Source organism: Equus quagga, unplaced genomic scaffold (genome assembly GCF_021613505.1).
Source record: "Equus quagga isolate Etosha38 unplaced genomic scaffold, UCLA_HA_Equagga_1.0 153_RagTag, whole genome shotgun sequence".
Classification (NCBI taxonomy): Eukaryota; Metazoa; Chordata; class Mammalia; order Perissodactyla; family Equidae; genus Equus; species Equus quagga.
In genome coordinates this window covers 314,866-340,522 of record NW_025796915.1, presented here as the reverse complement: position 1 = coordinate 340,522, position 25,657 = coordinate 314,866, and the positions used below count along the sequence as shown (strand labels likewise).

The 25,657-nt window shown below is 37.3% G+C and overlaps 1 protein-coding gene across 8 annotated transcripts in view; it reads left to right on the top strand.

Annotated features, from left to right (window-relative positions):
* The window catches only part of LOC124233091 (S phase cyclin A-associated protein in the endoplasmic reticulum), a 486,817-nt gene that overhangs the window by 266,099 nt on the left and 195,061 nt on the right, over nt 1-25,657 (top strand). The window lies entirely within an intron of this gene.

Below are 25,657 nucleotides of genomic sequence, written 5' to 3'. Positions count from 1 at the left end.
GGTGGTGTTGAAATGTATGAGTTCTTTATATATTTTGGATATTAACCCCTTATCAGATATATGGTTTGCAAATATCTTCTCCCAATTATTAGGTTGTCTTTTTGTTTTGTTGATGGTTTCCTTGTTGCGCAGAGGATTTTTAGTGTGATGTAGTCCCATTTGCTTATTTTTTCTCTTGGTTTGCTTGCAGGTCAGACATGGTATTTGAAAATATGCTGCTAAGACTGACGTTGAACAGTGTACTGCCTCTCTTTTCTTCTAGAAGTTTTATAGTTTCAGCTCTTAACATTCAAGTCTTTAATCCATTTTGAGTTAATTTTTGTGTATGGTGTAAGATAGTGGTCCACTTTCATTCTTTTTGTGTGGCTGTCCAGTTTTCCTAGAGCCATTTATTGAAGAGACTTTCCTTTCTCCATTGTATGTTCTTGGCTCCTTTGTTGAAAATTAGCTGTCCCTACATCTGTGGGTTTATTTTTGGGCTCTCAGTTCTATTCCATTAATCTATGTGTCAGTTTTCATGCCGGTACCATGCTGTTTTGGTTACTATGGCTTTTTAGTATAATTTGAAGTCAGGGAGTGTGATACCTGAAGCTTTGTTCTTTTTTCTCAGAATTGCTTTGGCTATTCAAGGTCTTTTGTTGTTCCATATAAATTTTAAGATTCATTGTTCTATTTCTGTGAAAAATATCTTCAGAACTTTGATGGGGATTGCGTTGAATCTGTAGATTACTTTAGGAGGTATGGACATTTTAACTATGTTAATTCTTCTAGCTGGAGCACTGAATATCTTTCCATTTCTTCATGTCATCTTTAGTTTCTTTCAACAGTGTTTTTATAGTTCTCAGTGTACAGGTCTTTCACCTTTTTGGTTAAATTTATTTGTAAATATCTTATTCTTTTGGTTGCAGTTGCAAATGGAATTGTGTTCTTAATTTCTCTTTCTGCTACTTTGTTGTTAGTATATAGAAACACAACTGACTTTTGTATGTTGATTTTGTATCCTGCAACTTTACTGTATTCATTTATTTTTGCTAATTTTTTTGTGGATTCTTTTGAGTTTTCTATATAGAAAATCATGTCATCTGCAAATACTTACAGTTTCACTTCTTCCTTTCCAATTTGAATCCTTTTTATTTCTATTTTTGCCTGATTTCTCTGGCTAGGACTTCCAATACTATGTTAAATAAGAGTGGTGAAAGAGGGCATCTTTGTCTGGTTCCTGTTCTTAAAGAAATAGCTTTCAGTTTTTCTCCGTTGAGTATGATATTAGCTATGGGCTGCTCATATATCGCCTTTATTTTGTTGTGATACTTTCATTCTATACCCATGTTATTCAGAGTTTTTCTCCACTGAGTATGATATTAGCTGTGGGCTTCTCTCGTATGCCCTTTATCATGTTGAGGTACATGTTATACCACCAGACCAGCCCCTGTATTGTTGTAGTCGATTTGCTACTATTTTGTGGAGGATTTTTGCATTGATGTTCATCAGCGATATTGATCTGTAATTTCCTTTTTTTGTGTTGTCCTTGTCTGGTTTTGGTATCAGGGTAATGACGGCCTTGTAGAATGAGTTAGGAAACTTCCTCTCTTGTTCAATTTTTTGGAAGAGTTTGAGAAGGATTGGTAGTAAGTCTTCTTTGAATGTTTGGCAGAATTCACCAGGGAAGCCGTCTGCTCCTGGACTTTATTTTGGGGGGGATGTTTTTGATTACTGTTTTAATCTCCTTACTGGTGATTATTCTATTCAAATTCTCTGTTTCTTCTTGATTCAGTTTTGGAAGGTTATATGATTCTTACATTTATTCATTTCTTCTAGATTATCCAATTTGTTGGTGTATTTCCTTTCATAGTATTCTCTTATAATCTTTTGTATTTCTGAGGTGTCCATTGTAATTTTTCATCTTTAATTTCTGATTTTATTTATTTGAGCCTTCTCTCTTTTTTTCCTGGTGAGTCTAACTAAAGGTTTGTCAATTTTGTTTATCTTTTCAAAGAACTAGCTTTGGTTTCATTAATTTTTTTCTCTATTGTTCTTTTGAGTCTCTATTTCATTTATTTATGCTCTGACTTTTATTATTTCTATCCTACTGATTTGGGGCTTTGTTCTTCTTTTTCTAGTTCCTTTAGGTGCACTGTTAGATTATTTATTTGAGATTTTCCTTGTTTGTTGAGAAAGGCTGGTTTTGCTGTAAGCTTCCCTCTTAGAACCACTTTTGTTGTATCCCATAAATTTTGGCATATCATATTTTCATCTTCTTTTGTCTCCAGGTGTTTTTTTTTCTCCTTTGATTTCTTCATTGACCTAATCGTTGTTCGGTAGCATTTTCTTTAATCTCCACATATTTGTGGCTTTTCCAATTTTATTCCTGTGTTTGATTTCTGGTTTCAAACCATTGTAATCAGAAGAGATGCTTTGTATTATTTCAGTCTTCTTAAATTTATTGAGACTTGTTTTGTGGCCTAACATGTGATTTATCCTGGAGAATGTTCCATATGCATTCAAAAAGAATGTGTATTCTGCAGTTTTTGGCTGGAATATTCTGTATATATCTTTCCAGTCCATCTGGTCTAATGTGTTACTCAAGGCAAATATTTCTTTATTGATCTTCTGTTTCGATGATCTATCCATTGATGTAAGTGGAGTGTTAAAGTTCCCTACTATTGTTACTATTTCTCCCTTTATGTCTGTTAATAATTGCTTTATATATTTGGGTGATTCTATGTTTTCTATGTTTGATGCACAGATATTTACAAGTGTTATATCCTCTTGTTGGATTGTTCCCTTTATCATTATGTAGTACAGTTTTCGTTTTAAAGTCTATTTTGTGTGATATAAGTATTGCTACCCTAGCTTTCTTTTCTTTGCCATTTGAATATGTTTTTCCATCCCTTACTTTCAGTTTGTGAATGTCTTTAGGTCTGAAGTATGTCTCATGTGTGCAGCATATATATGGATCTTGTATTTTAATCTAATCAGTCACCCTCTGTCTTTTGATTGGAGCATTTAGTCCATTGACATTTAAAGTAACTACTGATGAGTGTTTACTTATTGCCATTTTGTTACTATTTTCTGTGTGTTTCAGTAGTTCTTCTTTGTTCCTGTCTTCTTCTCTTGCTCTTTTCCCTTGTGGTTTGCTGGCTTTTTTAGTATTATGTTTGAGTTCCTTTCTCTCAATTTTTTGGGTGTTTGTTAATAGATTCCTAGTTTGTGATTGCCGTGAATTCCTATATAATAACCTACATATATAGCAATCTATATTGAGTTGATAGTCTCTTAAGTTTGAGCTGTTGCTAACAGGTCTACTCTTTTACTCTCCTCTTCCTACCTTTTATGTTTTTGATATCATATTTAATCTCTTTTGTGTGTGTGTATATCCATTACCCTTATATCATGGAAATAGATCATTTTAGTACTTTTGTCTTTTGACCTTCATATTAGCTTCATAGGTGGTTGATCTGCTACCTTTACCAGTGATTTTATTGGTTTTTTTCTTTTTTGGTAATTCTCTTATTCCTACCTGTGGTCTTTTCTTTTCCACTGTAATAAGTCCCTTTAGCATTTCTTGTAAGGCTGCTTTATTGGTGATAATCTCCTTTAGTTTTTGCTTGTCTGGAAAACTCTCTCTTTCCTTCCATTCTGAATGATAACCTCTGCTGGGTAGAGTAGTCTTGGCTGTAGGTCTTTTCCTTGCAGCACTTTAAATATATCATGGCACTGCCTTCTAGCTTGTAAGGTTTCTGCTGAGATGTCATGTGAAAGCCTCATTGGGTTTCCTTGGTTTGTAATATGTTACCTTTCTCTTGCAGCTTTTAGGATTCTCTCTTTATCTTTTTCTTGACATTTTAATTAGGTGTCTTGGTCTGGGCCTCTTTGGGTTATCTTATTTGGTGCTCTTGGTGCTTTCTGTACCTGGATGTCTGTTTTCTTCCTTAGGTTAGGAAAGTTTTCAGCTATTATTTCTTCAAATAGATTCTCTGCCACTTGTCTCTCTCTTCTCCTTCGGGGACACCCATAGTATGGATATTAGTGTGCCTGATGCTGTCCCAGAGGTCCCTTAGACTGTCCTTGTTCTTTTTCATTCTTTTTTCTTTTATTGGTTCAGCTTGGGTGATGTCCTATAGTCTTTCATCCCCTTGCTGATCCATTCTTCTCTATCATCTACTCTGCTACTAATTCTCTCTAATGAATTTTTCATTTTCCTTATTGTGTTCTTCATTTCTGATTGGTTCTTTTTTACATTTTTCCAGTTCTTTGTTGAAGTTCTCACTGAATTCATCCATTCTTCTGTCAAGATCAGTGAGCATACGTAAAACTATTAGTTTGAACTCTTTATTCAGGTAGATTATGTCTGTTTCATTTAGTCTTTTTTCTGATGATTTGTCCTGTTCCCTTATTTGGAACATATTTCATTGTCTCCTCATTTTGCTTCTTTCTCTGTGCTTACATCTATGTATTAGATAGATCATCTATGTCTCCCGATCTTGGAGAGGTGGCCTTATGTAAGAGATGCCTTATGAGGCCCAGCAGTGTGCTTCCCTCTTGTCACCAGTTCCAAATGTTCCAGGAGTGTCCCCTGTGTGGGCTACATGTGTACTTGTGTTGTAGCCAGGTTACTCTTGCTGCAGGTGCCTGGGGAGGCTAGGATGTCCATCTGGCTGGCTAGTTGTAATGCCCAGCTGCATGTAGCTGCTACAGTCACTTTATCAGGCATGGAGGGACCCCAGCACAGTTGCCTGCAACGTCTAATAGTACATTTCTGCTGCAGTTTTTCTGTTAAGTGTGTAGGCCCCTAGCATGGCTACTTGCTAGGCTTGGGAGTTTAGAATTGCTGTAGGACTCCAGCCTGCAAGGCTGTTGTCTACTCTCTCAGTCATGTAGCTTAGTGGGGCCCACCCCAGGTGTCACTGCACACAGTTGTTTCAGGTGTTGGAAAGTGGGGCCAATCCCTTATGTGGTGTTTGAAAAGCACCAGTCTGCTGCAGCTGACAAGCCCCACTGCCCGCAGGCCTACACACCCCATCAACACAGTCCTGTCCTTCATGCACGCCCTGCCCTACAGAGGTGGACCCACTCGCCAAGCTGCAGAGGTCCCACACACTTGCCTGTGCAGGCCCATAAGTTGCCTAAGGACTTACTGTTGGGTAGGGCCAGTCCCTAGGGTGGGCTTCCTGCCCTGACTGAGCTTGGTTCAATCTGTGCTTTAGTGAATGGAGCAAACCCCTGCGTTAACCAGTTAGGGGAAGAATTCCAATGATGTCTGCCAGCGTCTGTGTCAGCACACCTTTCCTAGATCTCAGAAATGGCTCCTGCCAATGTCTCAGTCCCTGGGGAGGTGGTCCCAGCCTGCGGAGGTCTCACGTGTCACCGAGATGCTCCCAGAGCCTATCAAGTGAGTCTCTTTTCACCAAAGGACTATGCATCTTTCTTTCTGGTGATTTTAGGTTGCTTTCTGAAAGAGGTGAACTTGTGCATGGGGCCCTTTAAGAGCAGGCTTTTTCTTTCCTTGTGTTTCATAGCTTTTCTGGGGTTATTCCCCATTGTTTTTGATAGCCAGCAAAGCCAGATGTTACAGCACCTGTCTTAGTTGTGCTGAGTCCAAAAGCTGCTTATTGTGCCAAAGTTCTCCTACTCAGATCCCCTGCTCCTCCAGGGAAAGCTTCATACCTTCAGATTGCTCCTAGACATGAAGTGCCACAGCTAGAAGATGACTTTTTCCTCTCAAGAAAGGAATTTCTGCCTTTTCCACCTCAGTCAGCACTGTACCTTGTTGTGTGGGTCCTTTTTATCCAGTTTTCAGTTCTCTCTCGGGCAATTGTTCCAAGGGTAGTTGTAAATTTGTTGTGTCTGTGGGAGGAGGTGAGTTTAGAGTCTTCCTACACTGCCATCATCCCAGAAACAGTGTAAATAAGAGTTTTATTGATAAAATTATAAAACTCGACTGAAAGAATATTTAAACAAATGGAGATACATGATGTTTACGATTGGGAAGACTAAAGATGTCAACTGCTTACACATTAAACCAGAAATAAAATTCACTTAAAACCATAATAAACTTTTTCATTGATTATTACAAGATGATCCTAAGAGTCATTTAGAAAAATAAGATGAGACTAACTAACCCAATTTTAAATAAGATATAAATGAAAGTTGGTGATATCATCAACATGACGAGATAAGCATTTTCTATGGTCTTATCCCCAAAGAACACCAATATAGACAATCATTCAATCCAGGAGTCCGTCATAGAGGTTCCAGCACATGGCTAGAGCAAAAAAACTTGAGATTGGATCCATTGAAGAGGAGAAGTGGAACACTTTCACTTTACCAGTGTCACCCCTCCCCCAAGGAGACACAGCTCAGTACCACAAGAGACCTCCTCAGCCTGTGATTTCTCTAATGGGGGAAAGTGCGAGCATGTTAGAGCCCAGCTCTCCCATGGGTGTCGGATGCCACTGAAGAGACTTACTTCTTTCTAGCCCTATCCAGGATATGGAGATGTGTTGCCTGACTAGGGGATGGAGTGTGGGTAGGAGAACAGCAGCCAGTGCTCTTGGAGAACATCATCAGATGTGGATCCTGATAACCACATTGTGGACTCCATTAGGAAACCCACCTTCAAGATGCTGCAAATCCTCCCCACTGGCCTATGGGCATCCCAGTACTTTGTGCACTTCACCCACACACACCCTCACCCCATGGCTAGTTCCCTCTGTGCACACCCCTGACAACAGCAAGAGAGGGAACCATTGCAGATAGCTAGTGAGCACACAGAGGAAAGCAGGCCAACTCTGCAGGATTAGGAGAAGCCACACAAACTTGAACATTCAACACTACCATAGGGAAAGCAAAAAGGAGACTATCAGCATGTGTCCTGGCTTTGTGGGATCAAGAGAAGGAATATAATCTTAACAGTTCCTTCAGAAGAGGCAACAAAATGTGTGAAGCAAGTGTATCTATAGAACTGGTGTGTAAAAGCCTTAGAATCCTTAACAGGGCTGATTGAATCTATTTCTTTTCTGAAGCCAGTCATTAAAGATGGGAGGAGGTGACAGCTTCTTTAAATGTGAAAATAGCCACACAAAACATCAAGGAAACATGACACCACCAAAGGAGCACAATTTTCCAGCTCCTGACCCCAAAGACATGGAGATCTGCCCAATGAAGTATTCAGAATAGTTGTTTTAAACAAGCTCAGTGAGCTACAAGAAAACACAGACAATTCAACAAAACCAGGAAGACAGTACACAAACAAAATGGACAGTGTAATAATGAGATAGAAATCATAAAAAAGAACCAAAAAAATTCTGCAGCTGAAGAATACAGTGAACGAAATGAAAAAATGGAAGAATGTGAACCACAGACTACATCAAGCAAAAGAAAGAACCTATGAGGTAGAAGACAGGTCATTTAACATTATCCAGTCAGAGAAGAATAAAGAACAAATAATGAAAAAAGAATGAAGAAAGCATATGTGAACTATGGGATAACATTAAGAGAAAGAGTCTGTGTGTTATCATAGTTCAAGAAGGAGAAGAGTGGGAGGAAAGGATCTCTTGAGAAAGTTTATTTAAAGAAGTAATGCCAGAGAACTTCACAAATATGGGAAAAGATTTAGGCATCCAAAGTCATGCAGCTCATATGTTCCTCCAAAATTTCAACCCCAAATGATCTCCAAGGTACATTATAATAAAACTGTCTAAAGCCAAAGGCAAGGAGAATTTTAAAAGCTACAAGAGAAAAAAAATTCCTCACATACAAGGGAGCCCCCTTAAGGCTATCAGTGCATTTCTCAGGAGAACCCTTGTGGGCCAGGAGAGAGTAGAATTATATTTTCAAGGAACTGAAAGAAAAAAACTGCCACCCAAGAATATTTTACGCTGCCAAGCTATCCTTCAGAAATGAAGGAGACATAAAGACTTTCTCAGATATACAAAAGCTGAGGGAATACATAACCATTAGCCCTGCCTTATAAGAAATGCTGAAAGGAATTCTTCAAGCTGAAATGAAATGATGATAATTAGTAACAAGAAAATATAAAACTCATAAAGGTAAGTTTAAGGCCAAATTCAGAATAATAATGAAATAGGGTGGAGTATTAATCGCAAACCTCTAGTATAAAAGTTAAAGGACAAAAATATCAAAATTAACTATAGCTACAATAATTTAATTGATACACAAAATAAAAAGAGGTAAATTGTGACATAAAAAACATAAAATGGGAGAACAGGAATAAAAAGGTTGACTTTTTGTATGTGGTCAAAATTAAGTTACCAGTGTAAAAGAGACTATTATGTCTGAAAGATGTTTTATGTAAGCCTCATCGTAACCACAAAGCAAAAACCAAAAAATAGTACATATACAAAAGATAAAGAGAAGCATATCACTGTGGAAAATCATCAATTCATAAAGAAAAGCAGCAAGAGAGGACGAAAGTAACATGGGAACTACAAAATATCCAGAAAACAATAAATGGCATTAGTAAGTCCTTACCCATCAGTAATTATAGTCATGTGCCACGTAACATTTCAGTCAATGATGGACTGCATATACAACAGTGGCTGCATAAGATTATAATGTAACTGAAAAATTCCTGTCACCTACTGGTGTCGTAGTCATCATAACATCATAGCACAACACATTACTCATGTGTCTGTGATGACGCTGATGTAAAGAAACCTGTGCTGCCAATTGTATAAAAGTATAGCACATACAATTATTTACAGTACATTATACTTGATAATGATAATAAACGACTCTGTGATTGGTTTATGTACTTATTGTACTATACTTTTTTATCTTTATTTTAGAATGTACTCTTTCTACTTAGAAAACAAAAAAGTTTACTGTAAACCTATGCCATTTTACACCAGCAGCAGCCTCATACATCTTGTGTTTACAGTGTCTCTTGATTGCATCACTTTCTCTTGTGCTTGATTTAATCTCATTTTGTTGATCATGGCCCCTAAGCCTACAGAAACCACTGCTCAGGTTACCAGTAAGAGGCTGTGTTGAGTAAATGACCTGTAAATGAAATTAAAAGTGATTAAGAACTACAAAGGTGGAAAATCAGTGATGATTATCTCTTGCCAGTCAGGCATGTCCCATTTCACCATAGCTATGATTTTAAAGAACAAGAACAAAGTGATGGAAGCTGTGAAAGAATCTGCTTCATTGAAAGCAATGAGACTAACAAAAATTCAAGAAGGGCCTATATCAGATGTGCAGAAACTTCTGATCACCTGACTTGAAGACCAGACACAGAAGTGTATCCCTCTCTGCACCATGACGGTCATAGCCAAAGCAAAAACTGTGTTTGTGATGTTGAAAGAAAAGGCTGGACCCGACTACAATGTTGAATTTGCTACTAGCTCTGGGTGGTTTAAGTGACTTAAGAATTGTTATTCATTACATACTGTGAAAGTCGAGTGATGAGTCTGCAAGTGCTAATGTGAAGGCAGCTGAACAACTTTTAGAAACTTTAGATAAGCTGATATGGAAGAAAATTACTTGCCAGAGCAAATATTCAGTATGGGGAAAACCTCCCTACCCTGGAAACGGATGCCTGAGAGGACTTTCATCCATAAGGAGGCCAAGTCAATGCCAGGTTTCAAGGCTCTTAAGGACAGGATAACAGTCTTGCTTGGGGCTTCAAGTTGCAGCCTTAAATTGAAATCCTTTGTGATCTGACATACTGAGAACCCCAGGGCCTTCAAGCATATTAATAAGCACACACTGCAAGTATATTACGGGAACAGTAAGAAGTCATGGATGACCCAGCTCCTTTTCTAAGATATCCTCCTGAATTTCTGTGCCAGTGAAATGGGGAACTTCTGTTTGCAGAATAACGTATCTTTGAAGATTTTGCTTATTGTTGATAATGCTCTCAGACATCCTCCTTTTGTTAATGATGTTCGACTTAATATTAAAGTGGTGTTTCTCCCTCTAGACACTACCTCTTTGATCCCAACCAATGGATCGAGGAGTTATAGCAGCTTTTAAGGCATACTACCTAAGGAGGACCTTTGTCCAGGCTGTTGCTGCAACTGACAAGATACTGATGCAGTTCTGGAAGGTCTACAACATCTGTGACTTGCATCAAGAACCTTCCTTTGGCTTAGGGTGATGTCACCATAGAGTGTATGAATGGCATCTGGAAGAAGACACTCAAGAGGTTCATCCATGACTTCAAAGGATTTGCCAAGGATGAGAGGTTGCAAAATTCAACAAGGCTATGGTTGAAATGACAAAGAACTTTAACCTGGCTATGAATGATGTTGACATTGAGGAGCTCCTAGAGGTGGTTCCTGAGGAACTGACTAATAAGGAGTTGTTAGAACTGGAACAGGAACACATAGCTGAGGAAGAGGCAAGAGAATAGGAAATTGCAGGAGGAGAAAAAGAACAATCCCCAAGAAATTCACAGTGAAGAACCCATAGAGCAGAAGCTTTTGCTTTTGCAGATTAAATTCTCCAACCAAAAGGCATAGAGTGGCTGAATGGATAAAAAAACAAGACCTCACTATGTGGTACCTACAAGAGACTCACTTGAGCTTTAAAGACACATATCGACTGAAAGTAAAGGAATGGAAAAAGAAATTCTATGCAAATGGAAACCAAAAGACAGCAGGGGTAGCTGTACTTATTTCAGACAAAGTGGACTTTAAGTAAAAAATTGTACTAAAATACCAAGGTCATTATAAAATGATAAAAGGGTCAAATAATCAAGAGGCTCTAACAGTTATAAATATATTCATATTTTTGGAGGCCCTAAATATGTAAAGCAAATACTAACAAATCTGAAGGGAGATATAGAAGACAATACACTAATTGTAGGAGACTTTAATACTCTACTTTGAACAATGGATAGATCATCTAGAAAGAAGATTAGTAAAAAAAATTGGACTTAAACTGAACTTTAGACCAAATGGACTAACAGACACATGAAGAACATTCTATCCAATAGTAGCAGAATACATGTTCTTCCCAAACACGTATGGAACATTCTTCAGGACAGGTCATATAGTAGCTCACAAAACAAGTCTTAAAGCAAGTATAAGAAAGTTGAAATCACACTAAGTATCTTTTTCAGCTACAGTGATATGAAACTAGAAATCAACAACAGGAGAAAAACTGGAAAATACACAAATATGTGGAAATTAAACATCAGACTTCTAAACAATCAGTGGGTCAAAGAAGAAATCAAAAGGGAAATTTGAAAATATCTTGAAACAAATGAAAATAGAAACACAGTTTATGAAAATTCCTGGGATGCCACAAAAGCAGCTCCAAGAGGAAGTATATAGTGATAAACACCTACATTAAGAAAGAAGAAAGATCTCAAATAAACAACCTAACTTTATACCTCAAGTACCTAGAAAAAGAAGAAACTAAGTCCAAAGTTAGTATAGGAAGGAAATAACAAAGACCAGACCAGAAATAAATGAGACAGAGAAAAACAATAGAAAAGATCCATGAAACTAAGAGCTGGGTTATTTACAAAGATAAACAAAATTGACAAATGATTAAGTAGACTAAGAAAAAGAGAAAACTCAAAATCAGAAATGAAATAGGAGACATTACAACTGACACCACAGAAATACAAAGGATCATAAGAAAGCACTATGAACAATTATACACCAAGAAATTGGACAACCTATAAGACTGGATAAATTCCTGGAAAATATACAACCTACCAAGACTGAATCATGAAGAAATAGAAAATCTGAACAGAAAGATAAGCAGTAAGGAGATTGAATCAGTAATCGAAAATCTCCTAAAAAATAAAAGCCCAGGACCACCAGATGGTTTCACTGGTCAATTCTACCAGACATTTAAAGAAGAATTAATGCCGGTCCTTCTCAAACTATTCCAAAAATTGAAGAGGAGTGAACACTGCCAAACTCATTGTATGAGGCCAGCACTGCCCCATTGTCAAAACCAGATAAGGACACTACAAGAAAACTACATGACAATATCTCTGATGAATTTAGATGCAAAAATTCTCAGCAGAATACTAGGAATTCAACAGCACATTAAAAGGATCATACACCATGATCAAGTGGAATTTATCCCTGGGAAAAAGATGGCTCAGCATACAAAAATTAGTAAAAGTGATAACACTCCATTAATAGATTAAAGGTAAAAATCATATGATCAATTGAATAGATGCAGAAAAAGCTTTCAACAAAATTTAACATACTTTCATGATAAAAACTTTCAACAAATTGGGGATAGAAGGGCAAATCTTTAGTAGCAGGAAAAAACAAAAAGCTTCTGCACAGCAAAAAAACAACCAGCAAAAGGAAAATGCAGTCTACTGAATGTAAGGAAATATTTGTAAACCATATGTCTGATAAGGGGTTAATATCCAAAATATATAAAAGGAACTCCTACAACTCATTAGCAGAGAAAAGAATCTTAAAAAACAAGCAAAGGACCTGAATAGACATTTTTCCAAGGAACACATACAAATGGCCAACAGATTCATAAAAAGGTGCTCAGCATCACTTATCGAGAAAATGCATAACAAACCCACAAAGAGGTATCATCTCACACTTGTTAGAATGGCTATTATCAAAAAGACAACAATTAACAAGTCTTGGCAAGGTTGTAGAGAATAGAGAAGCCTTGTGTACAGTTGGTGGGAATGTAAATTGATACAGCCATAATGGAAAACAATACAGAGATTCCTCAAGAAATGAAAAATAGCACTACTGGAGGACGTCAGCATCAAGGTGGAGTAAGCTTGCCTGGGACTCTCTCCCCCCAACATACAACAAGAAGGAGCAACCATATTCCAACATAAAATATCCTAATACTACAGGAATCCTCGGAGACCCACAGCAGCCAAACGACATAGGGTGGAGAGGCTGGAACCCCCCTTGGAGGAGCTGGAATGGTGTAAGAGAGAACTTTGCTCCCTCCTCTAAAGACTGGGATCACTGCCACGGGTGGTTCCATGAGGGAAGGAGTTGAGGAGGGGTCAGCATCCACAGGATCACCCAGAACTCCCTGGGGCTCTTGTAGTTCAGACAGAAGCCTTCTTACAGGGCAAAAGCTTGCATGTGGGGTGACCTCATCAAGCCAAGATCCCAGGAGACCAGATAGCGACAGCTGGGCAGAGAAACCAGTCTGTGTGCCAGAGAAAGTTCCCCTCCTCAACCCACCTGTGCCACGCCATCCCTCGGCTGAAGGGGGAGGGCTCAGAATATGCTGCTCTTGACCCCCACCTAGTGGCGACAGGCGGTAAGTGCAACTGAATAATATCACTAAGCAAAAAAAAACATTCTAGCATCAAAAAATTCATAAAAACTCCAGACCAGAGGGAAAACAAGCACCTAGAATTATGTCCTGAGGAGTCAGAAATAAGTAAACTAAATGACAATGAATTCAAGATAGCTATTGCCAAAAAACTCAATGAGGTAAAGGAAAATATAGAGAAACAAGTCAACGAGTTCTGGAGTTACTTCACAAAAGAGATTGAAATTATAAAGAAGAATCAATAAGAAATACTAGAGACGAAAAATACAATGGAAGAAATAAAATGTAATATGGATTCCTTCAATACCCACGTGGACGCCATAAAGAGCAAATCAGCATAATCAAAGATAGACAGATTGAATGGCTCCAGACAGAGGAAGAGAGAGAACTAAGACTAGAGAGAAATGAAGAAAATCTGCGAGAAATAGCTGAGTCAATGAGAAAATGCAACATAACAGGTATTGCCGAGGGTGACAAAAAGGAGAACGGAGCAGAAAGCATGTTCAAAGAAATAATAGCAGAGAACTCCCCAAAGCTAGGGAATGAGAGAAACGTGTGGAGGAAGCTTTCAGATCTCCTAGATATGTCAATGTAAAAAGACCTACTGCAAGGTGTATGGTAGTAAAACTGGCAAAAGTGAAGGACAAAGAAAGAATACTTAGGGCAGCAAGGCAGAAGAAGATAACCGACAAAGGAACCCCTATCAGACTTTCAGCAGATTGCTCTACAGAAACTTTACAAGCTAGGAGAGATTGAAATGACATATTCAAAACCTTAAAAGATAAAAATCTTCATCAAAGGATACTCTATCCAGCAAAAGTATCCTTCAGATATGAGGGAGAAATTAAATCTTTCCCAGACAAACAAAAGCTAAGGGACTTCGTAGCCACGAGACCCCACCTACAAGAAATCCTCAAGAAGGCCCTCACACCTGAAAAAAGAAAAACAGGGAGATTGGGGTCACAAAACACAGAGTAAGGATACAAATAGATAGAATCAGAATAGGATAGCAATTATTCAACTATAGCATTAGGCTATGGAGAAGGGAAACACCAAAAACAAAGACAATCTTGTCACTTTAACCACAAACTCACAACACAAGTTGGAATAACAGATTACAATAATAACTTAGGAGGGGAGGAGGAAAGTGACTGAATTAGTTTAGGCTAAGGACACCAGAAAATGGACTATGTTGTGCACGAGATTTGATACAAACTTCAGGGTAGCCACTAAACCAAAAAACAGAACAGACACACAAAAAATAAGGAAAAACTAAGAAACCCAGCATAAGAAACTGCAGAAGTCAATGGGTAGGCTAAAACACACAGGACAAGAAACAAAGGAAATGCTGTAAAACCAGAAAACAAGTGACAGAATGACAACATTAAGCCTTAATGCATCAATAATCACCCGTAATGTAAACGGATTGAACTCTCCAGTAAAAACACACAGAGTGGCAAGATGGATTAAAGAACAATACCCAACAATCTGTTGTCTCCAGGAAACACAGCTCAGCTCCAATGACAAATACAGGCTCAGAGTGAAGGGGTAGAAGACAATAATGTAAGCTAATGGCAAACAAAAGAAAGAAGGTGTCACAATACTTATGTCACACAAAGTAGATTGCAAGATAAGGCAGGGAAAGAGAGACACATAGAGGGCCAATAGATAATGATCAAAGGGACACTTCATCAAGAAGAAATAACGTTTGTAAATATCTATGCTCCCAACACAAGAACACCCAAGATCATAAAGCAACTATTAACAAACCTAAAAGACGATATCAAAAATAACACAATAATAGTAGGGGACCTCAACACCCTACTCACATCATTGGACAGATGATCCAGACAGAAAATCAACAAGGAAACAGTGGAATTAAACAAAAAGCTAAAACAGTTGGACTTATAGACATATATAGAACACTCCATCCAAAAACAGCAGAATACACATTCTTCTCAATTGCGCATGGAACATTATCAAGGATAAACCATATGTTGGGAAAAAGGCGAGCCCCTATTAATTTAAAAAAAATTGAAATAATAACAAGCATCTTTTCGATCATAATGTTATAAAGCTAGAAATTAATTACAAGGAAAAAACAGAGAAAGGGACAAAGATGTGGAGACTAAACCACATGCTATTGAACAAGCAATGGATCATTGAAGACATTAATGGAGAAATCAAAAAATATCTGGAGACAAATGAAAATGATAACATACCATACAAACTCATATGGGATGTGGTAAAAACTGTACTAAGAGGGAAATTCATCGCAATACAGGCTCACCTTAACAAACAAGAAAAGTCCCACATAAGCAATCTCAAATTACACCTAACTGGATAAGAAAAAGAAGAACAAACAAAGCCCAAATTCAGCACAAGGAGTGAAATAATAAAAATCAGAGCAGAAATAAATGCTATTGAACCAGAAAAGGCAGTAGAGAGGATCAATGAAACAAAGAGCTGGTTCTTTGAGAAGATAAATAAAATCGACAGACCACTCGCCAGACTTACAAAGAAAAAAAGGAAGAAAGCTCAAATAAACAGAATCAGAAATGAAAAAGGAGAAATAACAACAGATTCCGCAGAAGTAGAATGGATTCTAAGAGTATACTACAAAAAACTATATGCCAACAAAATGGCTAACCTAGAGAAAATGGATAAATTCTTAGACTCTTACAATCTCCCAAAGCTAAGTCAAGAAGAAGCTGACAATTTGAACAGACCAATCACAAGGAAGGAGATTGAAACAGCAATCAAAAGCATCCCAAAGAATAAAACCCCAGGACTGGACAGCTTTCCTGGGGAATTCTACCAAACTTTCAAAGAGGATTTAATACCCATACTTTTCAAGCTATTCCAAAAAATTAGGGAGGATGGAACACTTCCTAACACATTCTACAAGGCCAACGTCATGCTGATAACAAAGCCTGACAAGGACAGCACAAAAAGGAGAACTACAGGCCAATATTGCTGGTGAACATACATGCAAAAATTGTCAACAAAATTTTGGCAACTCAAATTCAGCAATACATCAGAAGGATCATACATGATGATCAAGTGGGATTCATACCAGGGACACAGGGATGGTTCAACATCGGCAAATCAATCAACATGATACACCACATCAACAAACTGAGGAATAAAAACCACATGATCATCTCAATAGATGTAGAGAAAGCATTTGACAAGATCTAACAGCCATTTATGAGAAAAACTCATAACAAAATGGGATAGAAGGAAATTACCTCAACATAATAAGGGCCATATATGACAAACCCACAGCCAACATTATACTCAGTGGGTAAAAGCTGAGTGCCATCCCCCTGAGGACAGCACCAAGACAAGGATGTCCTGTATCACCCCTCTTATTCAACATAGTACTGGAGGTTTTGGCCAGAGCAATTAGGGAAGAGAAAAGACTAAAAGGAATCCAAATATGGAGGGAAGAAGTGAGAATCTTGCTGTTTGCAGATGACATGATCCTATATATAGAATACCCTAAAGGATCCATTGGAAAACTTTTCGAAATAATCCACAACTACAGCCAAGTTGCAGGGTATAAAATCAACTTACATAAATCAGTGGCATTTCTATACTCTAATAACAAACTAACAGAAAAAGAACTCAAGAAGACAATACCATTCACAATCGCAACAAAAAGAATAACACACCTCCAGGTGAATTTAACTAAGGAAGTGAAATACCTATATAATGAAAATGATGCTTTCCTGAAAGCAATGGATGATGATATAAAGTGATGGGAAGAGACTCCATGCACATAGATTGGAAGAATAAACATAGTTAAAATGTCCATACTACCTAAAGCAATCTACAGATTCAATGCTATCCCAATCAGAATCCCAATGACATTCTTCACAGAAATAGAACAAAGAATCCTAAAATTCATATGGGGCAAAGAAAGCCCCCAAATTGCTAAAGCAGTCCTGAGAAAAAAGAACAAAGCTGGAGGCATCACAATCCCTGGCTTCAAAACATACTACAAAGGTATAGTGATCAAAACAGCATGGTACTGGTACAAAAACAGGTGCACAGATCAATGGAAAGAATTGAAAGCCTAGAAATAAAACCACACATCTATGAAAAGTGAATCTTTGACAAAGGAGCTGAGGGCATACAATGGAGAAAAGAAAGTCTTTTCAATAAATGGTGCCGGGAAAACTGGAAAGCCACATGTAAAAGAATGAAAATTGACCAGTCTTTTTCACCATTCACAAAAATAAACTCAAAATGCATCAAAGATCTAAAGGTAAGACCTGAAACCATAAGGCTTCTAGAAGAAAATGTAAGCAGTACACTCTTTGACATCAGTATTAAGAGGATCTTCTCAGACACCATGTCTTCTCAGAGAAGGGAAACAATAGAAAGAATAAACAAATGAGACTTCATCAGACTATAGAGCTTCTTCAAGGCAAGGGAAAATAGGACTAAACAAAAAAACAACCCACTAATTGGGAAAAAATATTTGCAAGTCATATATCCAACAAAGGATCAATCTTCATAATATATAAGGAACTCACACTACTCAATAACAAAAAATCAAACAACCCAATCAAAAAATGGGCAGGGGATATGAACAGACATTTCTCCAAAGAAGATATACAGATGGCCAACAGGCACATGAAAAGATGCTCCCCATCACTGATCATCAGGGAAATGCAAATCCAAACTACCCTACGATAGCACCTTACACCCATTAGAATGGCAAAAATAACCACACAAAAAGTAACAAATGTTAGAGAGGTTGTGGAGAAAAACGATCCCTCATACACTGCTGCTGGGAATGCAAACTGGTGCAGCCACTATGGAAAACAGTTTGGAGGTTTCTTAGAAAATTAAAAATAGAAATACCCTGTGACCCAGCCATCCCACTACTGGGTATCTATCCAAAGAGCTTGAAGTCAGCAATTCCAAAAGTCCTATGTACCCCTATGTTCATTGCAGCATTATTTACAATAGCCAAGACAAGGAAGCAACCTAAGTGCCCATCAACTGATGATTGGATAAAGAAGATACGTATATATATATACGGTGGGATACTACTCAGCCGTAAAAAAGTAAAAAATTGTCTCATTCACAACAACGTGGATGGACCTTGAGGGAATTATGTTAAGTGAAATAAGCCAAGCAGAGAAGGACAACCTCTGTATGACTCCACTCATATGTGGAATTTAAACATGTAGACAAAGAGAACAGATTAGTGACTACTAAGGGGAAGGGGGCTTGGGGGGGGGGCACAAAGGGTGAAGGGGTGCACCTACAACACGACTGACATACAATAATGTGCAACTGAAATTTCACAAGATTGTATCCTATCATTAACTATTATAAACTCAGTAAAATTTAACTTAAAAAGAAAAAGGCATAGTCACTTACAGCCACCTACTCTTAGACTTACTTTCTAAATGCCAAGTACTTATCAAAGATTTTGATATGAGTCAGCTGAATCTATAAAGGAGACTCTTTTGGACTCAACAATGCAGTACAACAGAGCTCACTGTGCAAGCCAGCCAGCAAGCAGGAGCATAAAGTGCAGGCAGGACATTGGGCAACAGAAGCATTTTAAATCCAAAGAAACAAGACCCCCAGTGATGATGGTCAATGACCTGGCACCACACTCATGGCACCAACAACAGTTGACACCAGGCAAATGCAGAAAGATCCTACCAAAACTTGATATGGTTGTCCAGGCTGATAACACAAGCGTGAGAAACACATAAAGAGATTAGGTAAACTTTTGTCACCTCCACTATTGAGGTGTCTGTTGAGAGCCAGGCAGCCCTTTCAAAGCACATCAGAAATGGCTTGATGTAGCCAGGGAAGGAGACTGGCTCAGGGATTTTGTTGTGGTTAGTCATGGAGGAGGAGTAAGAGTTCTGTTCACAGGAGGGGCTCCTGCAATTTCAATGACCCAGTAGCACCAGAGGAGGGAGAACCATTTCTTTCTTATATTTGCCATGTTTGGGCAAAGAAAGAAGAGGAGGGAATGAGCCTTACTGTATCAACAACCAAACATCAAAAAGTGCTCTGAATACTTCTCCCAGTTAAGACATATAAAAAATGAATGAAAAAAAGAGATAAATGACAATGGTGAGTAGAAAACAATTTGAATCTATCGATAGTGAGAATGATTATTTGTAAGCAAGCTTAATAATAGTAAAATAATAGTAGAAGTAAACAGAGATCTTGGACCAATGTCTGGGATAGAAGCTGTCCACCATCCAAAGTCATCAGCTTGTCCTGAAGGTCTTGGGTGAGCTTTCTCCTTCCAAGGATCAGAAGCTTCTCCAGGATCTATGAGAATCCTCAGTTTGAGTTTGTTCAGTTTGTTCTGTTGGAGTAGTCTTCGAAGTGAGTGGAATTATGAGTGATTATTTAGTTGCTGCTATGGCTAAATATCTGTGTTCACTCAAAATTCGTGTGTTGAAATCTAATGCCCAATACAGTGGTATTAGGAGGTATGGTCTTTGAGATGTACTTAGGTCATGAAGGTGGATCCCTGATGAATGGGATTAGTACCCTTATAATTAGGACTGAGGAAGCTCTCTTGCACCCTTAAGCCAAGTGAGCTTACAGTGAAAACACTGTGGTCTGTGAAGAGGGATCTCACCAGATGCCAAATCTCTTGACACCTTGATCCTAGACTTCCTTGCCTCAGAACTTTGAAAATTAAATTTTGTGTTTATAAACCAAAAAAAAGAAAAAAATAGCACTACCATCTGCTCTAGCAATCCCACTTCAGGGTACATAGTCAAAGGAAATGAAATCTCTATCTTGAATAGATATCTGCACTCCCATATTCGTTGCATCATTATTCACAATACCCAAGACATGGAAACAACCTAAATATCCATAAACAGATGACTGGATACAGAAAATGTGTATATATCCAATGGAATATTATTTGGCCATAAAAAAGGAGGAAATCTTACCATTTGGAACACGGGTGGATCTTGAGGGCTTTATGCTATGTGAAATAAGTCAGAAAAAGACATACTGTATGATCTCACTAACATATTGAATCTAAAAAAGCTAAACCTTTAGAACCAAGAGAGTAGAATGGTGGTTGCCAGGACCTGGGAGTAGGGTAAATGGGGAGATATTGATCAAAGGGTATAAACATCCAGTTATCAGATGAATAAGTTCTGGAGTATAATGTATTAGTTAACAATGCTATATTATATACTTAAAAATTACTGAAAGAGGCTGGCCCCATGGCCAAGTGGTTAAGTTAACGTGCTCCGCTGCAGGCGGCCCAGTGTTTCGTTGGTTCGAATCCTGGGTGCAGACATGGCACTGTTCATCAAACCTTCTTATATAGATAGCATCTTAGGGTAGCCAAGTAACTGGTATTAATAAATTCATAAAGAATGATGAAGATAGAATATCACTACTTTTTAAATTGTATAATGAAATGAATTTAGGTAACAACCTTCAGTGGAAACTAAAACTATTAGGTGTATGGTTAATTGCAATCTTAAACACAGAGACACACAACCTTAAAGAGACATAATTTGCTTACCATACAATTCATGTATTTAAAACATAGAATTCATTGCTTTTTGTCATATTCACAGAGTTTTGCAACCATTACCGCAATTAATTTTAGAACTTTTCCATCACCCTAAAAAGAAACCCTGCACCCAGTAGTAGTCATTTCCCATTTCCCCCTAACCTCACCATCCTGGGTAACCACTAATCTACTTTCTTTCTATATAGATTTGCCTATTCTGGAAATTTCATATAAGTGGAATCATACCATATGTGGACTTCTGTGACTGGCTTCTTTCACTTAGCATAATATTGTCAAAGCTCTTCCACATTGTATCATGTATCAGTACTTTGTTTCTTTTTATTGCTGGATAATATTCCATTGTATGGATGTACTACATTTTATTTTGTTGGTAGACATTTGAGTTGTTTTTGCTTTTTGGTTATTATAAATAATGCTGGGGCTCGCCCAGTGGCACAGTGGTTAAGTGTGCACGTTACTCTTCGGCAGCCCGGGGTTCGCTAGTTTGGATCCCGGGTGCAGACATGGCACTGCTTGGCAAGCCATGCTATGGTAGGCGTCCCACATATAAAGTAGAGGAAGAAGGGCACGGATGTTAGCTCAAGGCCAGTCTTCCTCAGCAAAAAGAGGAGGATTGGTAGCAGGTGTTAGCTGAGGGATAATCTTCCTCAAAAAAAAAATTAATTAATTTAAAAAAAATGATGCTAATATGAACAGTCATGCACAAGTTTTTGTGTGGCCATATGTTTTCATTTCTTTGGGGTAGGTGTCTAGGAGTGGAATTGCTTAGTTGTATAGTAAATTCTCTATTTAACTTTCAAGAAACTGGCAAACTTGTCCAAAGTGGCTGCACCATTTTACATTTCCACTAGCAGTATATGAAGATTCCAGTTTCTCCACATCCTTGTTAATTTCTTCTTTTTAAGAAAATAAATGTCACAACTGCACTAAGATATCACCTTACACCTGTTAGAATGGAAAAAATAACGAAAACAAAAAGTGAAAAGTGTTGGAGAGGTTGTGGAGAAAAAGGAACCCTCGTACACTGCTGGTGGGAATGCAAACTGGTACAGCCACTATGGAAAACAGTATGGAGATTTCTCAAAAAATTAAAAATAGAAATGCCGTATGACCCAGCCATCCCACTACTGGGCATCTATCCAAAGAACTTGAAGTCAGCAATTCCAATAGTCCCATGCACCCCTATGTTCATTGCAGCATTGTTTACAATAGCCACTACGTACAAGCAACCTAAGTGCCCATCAAGTGATGATTGGATAAAGAAGATATGGTGTATATATATACAGTGGGATACTACTCAGCCATAAAAAAGTATAAAATCATCCCATTCGCAACAACATGGATGGACCTTGAGGGTATTATGTTAAGCGAAAGAAGCCAGATAGAGAAAGACAATCTCTGTATGACTCCACTCATATGGGAATTTAAAAATGTAGACAAAGAGATCATATTATTAGTTACCAGGGGGAAAAGGGGGGTGGAGAGTGAGCACAAAGGGTGAAAGGGTGCACCTACAACACGACTGACAAACAATAATGTACAATTGAAATTTTCACAAAGTTGTAAACTATCATAATCTTAATAAAAAGTAAAAAATACCTACAAAAAAATAAATTAAATAAGCATCATAGTGGGTGTGAAGTAGTATCTTGTGATTTCAATTTGCATTTCCCTGATAACTAATGAGATTGCACATCTGCATATGTGTATGGGCAATTTGTATACCTTCTTTGAAGAAATGTTTATTCAAAGCTTTTGCCCATTTTTAAACTGAGTTATTTATTGTAACTGTTGAGTTGTAAGTGTCCTTTATTTATTCTGGATATGAGTGCCTTATCAGCAATATGATTTGCAGATATTTTCTCCCATTCTTTCGTTGTCTTTTCACTTTCTTGATAGTGTCCTTTGAAGCATAAAAGGTTTAATTTCGATGAAGTCCAATTCATCTGTCTCTTCCTTGGTTGCTTGTGGTTTGGGTATCTTAATCCAAGGTCATGAGATTGAAGTCTTAGTTTTCATGGCATTAGGGAATTCCCTATCTTATTAGTACAAGCTTTCCCAAAATAGAAACCAAAAAACTCTTTTTCCAGCCTTTCTTACACCTTGGTGCAGGCATATGATCTAAATTCTTCCACTTAGAAGTACCCATGCTAGATTGTGAATCAGAGTCTAGAGAGGTAAGAAAGAAAGGCACTACACAGAATCCATTCTAGTAAGGGGGTAGTAGCAGAAACGTCCAATTTCCAGATTTCCACATTGATGGGAGTTAGAGGTAGTAGTCAGTTCCTTCTGTCCCAGTGCAAACTATAGTGCTGTGCCCAGCTATTCCAAGCACAGTGTCTACACTGAAAATCTCCCTGTTACCGTCAGTGATCCATTCCTGAAATGAATTTATTATGTGTGAGAATGCTAACTGGGAGGCTACTTCCCATTATTTTAATATTTTGCATTGCATGCAGTAGCATGTTACACATCCCCATTGCTGACAATGCATTTTTTCAAAATGTCTACCTGTGATCCTGACATAGCACAAGTTCTCTTTGGAGTATAATTCAACTTGCTTATCACTGCATTTAAAATGTACTGAGTTTGGTGTGTATATAAATTTTTCTGTATATGTATCACCTGAAAAACTTTCTCTTGAGAAATAAGTATGCTTTATGAAGTTTTGGTACTAAAATCCATATTTCGGTATTAAGATCCAAGAGGCATTCTACCAGGAAAATGTTATCCACAGAAACATTCTTCTGTTTTTATTGAGTACCTGTAACATCCTGGGTACTGTACACGGGTGCAATTTTTGCCTACAAGTTCATATTTTAAGTAAAATATGGTTATGTTTTCTAACCCTGTCCTAGATAACCTGAAAGTTATGTAGAGGATAAAAGAAGAAAAATTCTTCCCTTTCTTTACCCATCTAAGCTCTATGTACTCCTCTCACTTTATCGAAAATTGTATAATATCTCTTCAGATGAGTTCTGGCATCTAATCCTAGCTCTGTTCAGGTATAACCCTAGGCAAGTGACTTACCTTCCCTAGGCTACAATTTCTTTATAATATGAGAAGGTAGATTGTGTTAGAAGATCTCAATGGTTCTCTCCAGCTCTAAAATTATTTGATGTTTTGATTCAAACACATCATATATGCAGATCATATAAGCAGAAAATATTCAGATCAGTGAAACAGTTCTTGAAGCTTCTCCCTTCTAGAGTGTTCAGATTTTTCCTAAATAAATTTTAGACTTGTAATCACTCTCAGAAAAACTTTTGTACTGTAATCACTCTCAGAAAAATAACCCAGAAAAAAAGGTGTTCACCTTTTTTAGAAATTATGTACTGATTTTACAGAGTAGGAAGACAGTGATCAAAAAGTGTTTTTATATCTATTTATTTTGTTAATCTTAAATATGTTACCAGCAAGTATTAAGAAAAAGCACATGAACCACAAAATTGATTAACTTTTTATCATGTATGTTTCTAGGTGAATTTTTGTAATAGGAAAAGGGCAATGAGAAGATAAATTTGGCAGTGTTAATAGGCAAGCCCTCATTGGAGTATTTTTTTCTTTTCCCAAGAATTACTCTACCACCAGTGAAGTCTCATTATTTCTAAGTGTCCTAATCAATAAAGTCATGAAAGATTGATTTCAGGAGCTATCCCTGTGTTTATGACAAGAACCATATAGAGTCATTTATAGGAGTGGGCAGTAATTCTCCTGTTAACTAGCAAGTCAGGGAATCAGTAAGCCCGTTTTACATGTCTTTGGTGGTGAAGAGAATCTCAATGGTGCCCATCAATGACTGAGAAGAAGACTAATATTGTTAATTGAATTTCCCTAAAGGGAACAAAAATATACCATCATGTAGGGGGAAGAGGTTATAAGAAGCAAATCCATACAAGTCTCCAATATGTGTGAGTTGGTTGCATTGATTTTCCTTTGCTAATGGCCTAGGATGGATACAGAATTGTCCTCAGAAAATATAAAGCTGATTACAGCAGCTCCTTTCCACTTGAGACTTTCAGAATTGCATCTACCAATGATTAAAATAAAAGTATATGTATTTAAATGTATATAATTTTGAAATCAAACATTTTAGTTTTATTCTATTAATGTGTGTTGCAGAAAATGTGTAACATGTAAACATTTTCTCATTTTTTCTTATGAATGTGATTTTAAGGACCACACAATATGATGTCATATAAGAATATATATTTGGGGTATATGATTTATTTGGCTAATCCTCTGTTTGGGGGTCCTTTAGGTTCACAAAGCCTTTTTTAAAGAAAAATAATTTTTATTGCTATAATACATGTTCATTGTTAAAAACAAAATTAAGCAGTACAGGAATATATAAACAGAATAAGTGAAAGCCCTTTCCCCTCTAGTACTTCTCCTTAGACACAGCAACTGTTAATAGTTTGGAAAATATCCTTCCTTTTTTTTTGTCTGTGCATATTCCTTCATATATACATATACACATTTTTTCTTATTAAAAAAAATCAAGCTAGCTTATTATGAATATTATTCCATGTCAGCACATGAAGATGTACTAAAATTCTTTTTTAATTAGCTGGATTTATTTTTGAATTAAAAAAAAGTCTGAGCTAACCAGTGTGGGAAGAACTAGACGAGGTAAACAAATTCCTGCTTTTGTCTTTGATTCTATAATTGCCTGTTTTACCAAATGAATCTAGTGGTTTTGATTTAAAATATAATGATACAATATGAATAAAGCTATGTCAGTTTTTATTTTAGTTGATATGATCAAGGTAAAATATACAGATTCTTTTGTTTTCATTTGCATAGTAGAAATATCTCCCTTCTTCAATCATTTTT